Consider the following 8,073-nt stretch of genomic DNA (forward strand, 5'->3'; position numbering starts at 1 on the left):
CGGTTAGCTTAGGTTCGGGTAATTTAGTTCATCAATTTAGTGACGTTGTGAACGCTCGAGAGGACGGACTGTTATATAACCGGTGCTTACAGCACAAACAAACTTTCCTCCTTTATCGTAATCTTATCTGCCTCTGGTTACCTATATACAAGAGATATTCTTCAATGCTATATACGATAATGAAATAAGAGCCAAAACAATTATAACAATGAAAATAGATTAAATCAAACAAAGGGTTAAATGAAAAAAACACGAATATTATTTCTCTGATATTGGAATCAAAGAACTCATAAAAAAAAGTATTCCTCGCTGATGATGGAGGAATACTATCAACCACTTGTACTGTTACTAAATTCAACAGTTTCTTCTCATCATTTGGCACATCTATTGCAAATGAGATCCTAGCAACTCTCTACCTGTTGTGCTCTATATCTGTTAAACTCGGAAATGCAATACTAGTCCTGACCAAAAACCTTTCCTGGAGAGCCGGAGGTAGTATAATTTATGGCTATTTGGCACTACTGCCTTAAGTGACATGTGAATCTCCTGCCACCTGATGACACCACTTACCTGGTCCAGGAGTCCATTTTTTGAAGATCCGAGGACCCGGTCAAACTAACACGTCTTTTAAACTTTTTCATGGGACATGGAGGGAATCGCTCACGGCATTCTCCTTTTGTCAACAGCCATCACCTAGTACAGCATATACACAGCATACGCAGAATCAAGCCAATAGCTCGATTCTGCAAGCACAAATAGTAAATACAGCCAAAGGTTTTTCAGGAATGTACCATTTCATCACCAAAATCCGTACTTCCACAATCCATTGTAGTTTTAATAATTAGTTGTCAAGAACAGGAATCCTGCCTGCCATCCCTTCCCCACCACCAATGCAGCTGCTCCCAATCTGACATGTAAGTCATAGCCCAGTCCACAAAGTATGCTTTGGAGGTGTTTATCAAGTTTTCTTTTGAACATCATGAGAGGTTGGCTGGTTATGCCCCTTATATGTAGAGGGAGTGTTGAAAAGTCTTGGTCCTTCAATGTTGACAATTCTCTCTCAGCATACCAATTGTACCTCTGCTTTTCCAGTGGGCCTACTTTACACTTCCTGCCATAACTCCTGGTCCCATGTAAAGTTATTTCCATGTGCAGATTTAGAATCAGTCCCTCTAATATTTTCTGTGTAAATCATTATTCTAACAGTACTACATCCTTCATTTAAATTAAATAAGTGAAGATCTGTTCAAAAACATGTTGCTCTACCTTTAAAGTACAGTACAGAAAAAAACCAGCAAATTGTGCCAGACAATATATGTTTATCAGTTATTGCTATGGCTTTCACTATTATGTAGACAATTTCACAAATATCTGTATAAACGTTTGTAAAATTTTCTGATCTAAAAACTTGTATGTTTTTAAATGTGTAAGTTAATTTGAAGGTTTATATCAAAGTATGGAAAAAATAGTAAACATTTATTCAAAGAAAATTGCTATTATACATATTTCCACATAAGCAGCAGATGATATAATGATATTTACATCTGAATATGTACATGAAGGGTGAACAAATAGTACACAGCACTATTGATAACCCACAAGATAACTAATTCATCTCTGCCTTTTCAGAAACAGTTTCCTCAAATTGCTCTCTGATAGGCTGTGCTCTAAACAAAAGGAAAATAATATATATTATTATTGGGTAATAAGAACAGATTTCTCCTTAACTATCCATGATACTCTTCAGGAACAAATGATGAATATTATATATATACTGTATATATAAAAAGGGGGAAGGTCAATTTTGAAAACAGTATTAAGAAAAAGTAATTTGGAATACCATTACAGTTAGAAATACCTAATCAAATGTCCACCTTAAATATAAATATAACAAGAATCTTGAATGATGGGCACCAGGAGAGGATGAGGAGGGGGGGGGGGGTTACATGGCCTGTGAGAGGATCATCTTTCACCAGATGATAAATCTCATTGTACAAAGATAATTTGTTTTCAGCTTTTCATTTGCAATCACAGAAGTGTTCAAACATCTCACTATCTTCATACAACACATTACCCAAACAGCGTGGAATATGCTGCCGCTCAGCATTTGTCTCGATCATATTGCTATCTTTGAACAGCACATTACCCAAGTAAAGTGAAATATACTGCAACTTAGAATGTGTCTGGCACTGATACATTACAATATTTATTATTAAATGTTATAATAAATTCCTGTACATTAACAATGGTTTCATAGAAACCTGCCTAAGTTTCCTTGGCTTTAAAAACCAAACCACCGAGGAAATGTATGTGGCTTTCATTATACACATTAAATTAGGTTTGAATTATTTTATATATTTTAAGTATATTCAATGCAATTTGCCTTAAAATGATAATGGGGGGAAAAACAAATAAGATATCTGTTGCTTCTTTGATTCTTATAATACAGTATTGTAATTACAGTACAAGTCATTCTCGCACATCTTAAAAGACCCTAGTACTGTACTGCATGTACTGAACTTGTAAAATGTGTCAAAATATGTCAATTTGGATCAATTATGTGATGGAGTAAATTGGCAAGTTCAAGGTTAATAACCTTCAAAGCCAGCAAAATCAGTTTTTACCAATCAATGAATCAATGATAAATACTGTACTAAACTTTAGGAGATATTTAAAAAAATTAACAAGGGTATATACAAAAAAAAAAAAAAACTATTGACAGCATAATCTGAATTTGTCTTAACCCCTACACTGCTGCAATCGCTATCTATGATTTCCTGCTCTGTGCAAATCATGTGATTCATCCTTATGGAGTTTCAAGACTTTCTTGTTTTCAGGCAAACCACAAGGTAGAGCTTTTAAATAGGTGCAGTTTGAGGGTTAATGAAACCTGACAATCCTAAAATTGGTTTTACTGAACGTTATAGATGTTTATCAATGACGTGCACAGTACATCGTTTATGACTCCATAAGGTGTGATCAATGCAGTCTTCACAAAATTTCTCCCTTACTCTGGACCCTCTCCCCTTTCTTCACTCTTAAACACGTATGTAATACACAGTACTGTATATCTCTGGCATTTACATATACTTATTATTGCATTTATTAAATAAATTGAACGACCATTCATGAAATTCTCAGCTCTGCTCAAAATAAATAGTTATGAGTATGTTATTTTACTTGATAATGATAAACACTGTAACAGGGCTAAACACTAATTTGTTAATCTAGGTGTTCAATTTGGCATGTCCAAACAAATAATAAACTTGTCTGAATTACTAGAAAAAATGTGAACATTGCAAAATATGACCATGGAACATATGACACTATTTTAAGGAAGCATAAATACAATATTCCCTTGCAGATGGTAAGTCACATTAACGTGCTTAAAAATTACACTCCCAACCCACACATTTGAAAAGAAAGGACGTCACAACATTTTGGTGCATCCTAAACCATCAACAAGTCGTATTCCCTGGATCTGCACAAGGATGTTACTGGGAAAACCTTGTGCATGCAATATGGAAAAATTAAGAGATGAATTCCACTGGTTTTCCAAAGGAAGCTTTTTTACATTGCAACAAACCACATATGTATACTACACAATGCAAAAGTACTCTTGCCCCTTAACCACTAAATTATTCAACTGTAATAATCAGTACAATAATAATATTTTAAAATAACTAGGACAAAGTCTGTGCAGCTTTGCAAGTGAGGGGTGGACCAACTGCCACCTACATAACTTGTCTTGACTTTTGACACTTTACATGTAGAGGGATCCCTCCCTCTACAGGGAGGGATCCCTCTAGTATGTATATACTCCAAGGTGAAGACACAGCACTCAAGTGCATGCAGATGAGACTGCCCTCAATCGTGTACTTACAGGCAGCTTATTAATTTAATATTTACATTATAAACTTTGCACTTTATTTCCATTTTAATGCATTTTTGTTATATATTTATAGAAAAAGAACCTCTTATGATATTTGAATTTAAATTTTAGCATTACTGTATGTGCCTACCTTATGTTTTGTTAGTCATGAAAACTTAAATCTGCACAATTCATGGCTCCATTGTATATATAAACATCTTCAAGCAAGATGGCTTCTCACTGATGTTAATCTTTAGTTTAGTTAGTTTATTTTACCTTGCTGTCATCCATAATCCATTCCTATAATTTTCTGAGTTTTGAATTACAGTATTTTAAAAGTTTTAGCTCTAGGTTCAGCCCTTTTAATTTGCCATGGAAGGCAAGCATGTAAATCTTAAAAGAAAGCACTAAGACTGTATAGCTATATAGCAATGTCTATATCACAGAAGATTCAAGAGTTCCTATACATCATTCAAGATGCTTGCCATGGAAAGTACTCAAATCCCTCAAAGACACATGACCCACATTTTCTGATTCAAATTAGCCACCTAATAAGTCATAGACCTATTAATATAACAGGTTTGTTAGCAGCAAGTATCATTAAAGGTAACCACATCAAAATCTGGCTATTTAATATTTACCAATCAGCCCAACGTCACACAATCCAAACTTTCATTCAACTGTCTTATTAGTATATTTGCTCGACTAAGACACACTGACAATTGTAAAGGTTGAGCCTTGCACAACTCTATTATGAAACATTAAATATATATTTGAATGGTTAAAAATGTCTAAAGCCTGCCTTTTGTTTAATAAAGAGAAAATGCACATATGCACATGACCATCTTCAAACACCCAAGCAATTAATAATTTCTGTAATAATTATAATCGAGAGACAAAAGAACAGCATGAAATGTGTAACGAATCATTTGCACATTAGTACGACCATTATTTAATTACAATTAAAGTGTGATGGTTGCTTAAGTGTGTACAATTAAAGACCAGGGAAAGACCTCAAAGCTTATAAGAACAAAATATGCAATAAAAAGAATATTAATACAAATTAAAGGAGCTAATATTGTAGAGCATTAGACTCCCAACCCACAAAACTTAAAATACAAGAATTTACAATATTTCAGGTATCATGAACTATAATTAAAAGACTTTATAATGGTCCAGGACAGACTGAAACATTGTCAATTCTTTTATTTTCAGATGTGTAGGTTACATAAGTAATTTTAACCCACAATATTGTGGTGTACTGTCTTGTAAAGCATTACAGTACTTTACATATATACAACTATGGCCTAGATGAACCCAAAACTATAAAGAATCTTCAGATATATAAACAAAAATAAATTGTGCATCTTCCCTATCCATAATTTTTTATTTGATTAAGACATAAAGAGATATACCACAAAGCCTCCTATGGTCAATTAGGACAAACAGGGAATGAGGAGGGGAAAAATACATAAGACTATATAGCCTCAGAATGCAAAATAAACATTGAAATACACAATAAAAATTAATACAGAAAATTGTATTCAATAAATGGTAGTATGGCTGCTGATAACTAGGGTATGACACTAATAATGGGTTCATAATACTAATTTCCCTGTATAGAACTTAAAATCTGAATTACTCATTAGTGTTGAGGCACAAGTCAACAACTAAGCATCCTCAAGACAGTGAATTTAGAAAAATAAGAAACATAAATGTCTTCGTCATGAACTGTGGAACATAAATGATGCTCTATTGGAAATAATTTTGTTTCAGTTCTCTAATGAGAACATGTGGACTCAATTACCTTGTTGAGAAATGTCTGAGAATACGTTTAGGACCGATATAGTAAATGCTGGTTGGCCCTGTTTGCCCGTGGAGTACAAATAGGTACTAATTTGCCCATTAATATGTTATTGCTAAAGCTGCAGTATCATTGATCTTGCAATACTGTTCTCTCATGCTTTAGCTTACTTTATTTATCTTTTGTTTCATTTATCCCACTTTGCCTTTTACCTTTTCGGCATTTTAATTTGGCTCACATTATTTCCCATTAGCATATTTTAATTTTAGCTTACTTCAATTCCCTGTAGTTTACTGTACAGTATCTCCTTTTAGCTACTTTACCATCCTGTACCTTACTTCACATTGGCTAACTTTCTTCTAATTTACCACATTCCTAACGACCAAAACTTTAAGGCAAAAAACTCTAAAAGACGAGTGTCACAGGCATGAACCACCAAATATCACAAGTGTGAATCACTGAGTATGGCAGGCATGAACCAGTGAGTGCCATAGGCATAAACCAGTGAGTGCCATAGGCATAAACCAGTGAGTGCCATGGACATGAACCAGTGAATGACACATGCATGAGCCAGTGAGTGACACAGGCATAAGCCACTGAGTGCCATAAGCAAGAACCAGTGAGTGCCATAGACATGAACCAATGAGTGCCACAAAATGACTCATCTTGGCCTTTATTACAGAAATTCCTGAATTTTCATTTACATGTGAAACGAACAACAAAAACGAATGTGACACCACAATTGAGTTCTTGAGTTCAATATTTGGCAAACGTAAGTCAACATTATTGATCAAAGTAAATCATATTGCCTCTCCTTAGTAGGTAAATATGCAAAACCCTTTAAATTATTCTTGTAAGCAATGAAATTGCATTTCTTTAACCAAGTGCTGAAAGCAGTGCTACATGAATTCTCAAAAACAACAGAGTAGATATTTTTTTAAATTTAAAATAAAGAAAAGGTGAAATACTGCAGATAAAACTCAAATTTTCAAAATAGTACAGAGTGCAAATGAGACCGCTAAAATCAATCGCTAAATTGGAAAAGCCACAACATTATTAAGTTTTGACAAACATCTAATATACCGGCACTTGAGTGTGTGGTGCAACCAGGGCTCAAGAACATACATAGTAGTACAATAATTTTGTCTACACATCCACTGTCAGCACTGTTATATATAGTGTTTACTATCTGAAATGGTTTAAAGATTATTCCCCCCCCCCAAAATAAAAATCTTTTTATCTTGTACACTTGATCAATAACAAATGTTCAACAATTGCAATATACAACATATCCTTCCTCTCCTCAAAGTGGCCCCTTTTTTATGTAATTTCAACTTTATTCCCACAACTCTACAGCTCTTACCACATCAATATAAAAGACTTTTATTACAATGACATGCTAGGTTTAAAATCTCCCATAATCATCATAGGCAATGTACATTTGAAAAACTTCATATCCAAAGGTCACACACACATTCTCAATGTTAGACTAAATTACGAAAGGAAACTAACCATTCATATATCAAAAGACAAGAACTCCTAATGTCTAATGTCTCCCCTTTCATATGCTGGCTTGTTCACTAGTGTTGCAAAACTTGACCTGACCCTGTTTAACCATAGGTAGCAAAAACTCCTTGATCACTGACGTCAGCAGTCCCTCGGATCAGTCCTCAGCCCATTACATGAGTGTATAAATGCCCTCTCATCACAGCACAAAATCAATTGAACAAAAATGTACAGATAATGTACAACAAATAATTTATGCACATTAATAAATTGTAATGCAATTCTGAGCTTGGTAAAGCAACACGCATCACCACTGTAGCAGTAGCCAATCAATGTCATATTACCTCAACTACTTTACCACCACTTAAATTTCCTCACATCAATATTATGGCTTCCGTGATTAAATAATTCTGTCTACTTTTAACCAAGACATAAAATAAATAAATTTGTCATTTAACATTTTAAAACAAATAATTAAACAATTATCAGATTCAAATCACACTGTTTTAGAATACAAGTAAGGACAAGAGAAACAAAACTGGACCCTTTCATACCCAAAGAAAATAAAAGGTTAAGGTATTTTGAGAGGATGAAGAAATGAATGGATAGAGATACACTGTAGAGAAAGGACACACGATACGAATGCAGATCGGTACCGAGAACATTAAATATTAGAAGTAAGACCTTGGTGAAATGCAATACTGCCCCTTACTGTACTTTTGCACAGGGCAAAGGAGGTGATAAGTAAGTAATTATCAAAAGAAGGCACCAAACCGGGAAGGCTATGTAGCACCATCAAAGTGCGAAATAATCAGAGGGCGCTAAATATCACCAAGAATGCCAATACGAGAACAGAAACGCAGAAGGCGAGGAGGTGATAATAAACACCAAA

Source organism: Procambarus clarkii, chromosome 45, assembly GCF_040958095.1.
Source record: "Procambarus clarkii isolate CNS0578487 chromosome 45, FALCON_Pclarkii_2.0, whole genome shotgun sequence".
NCBI lineage: Eukaryota > Metazoa > Arthropoda > Malacostraca > Decapoda > Cambaridae > Procambarus > Procambarus clarkii.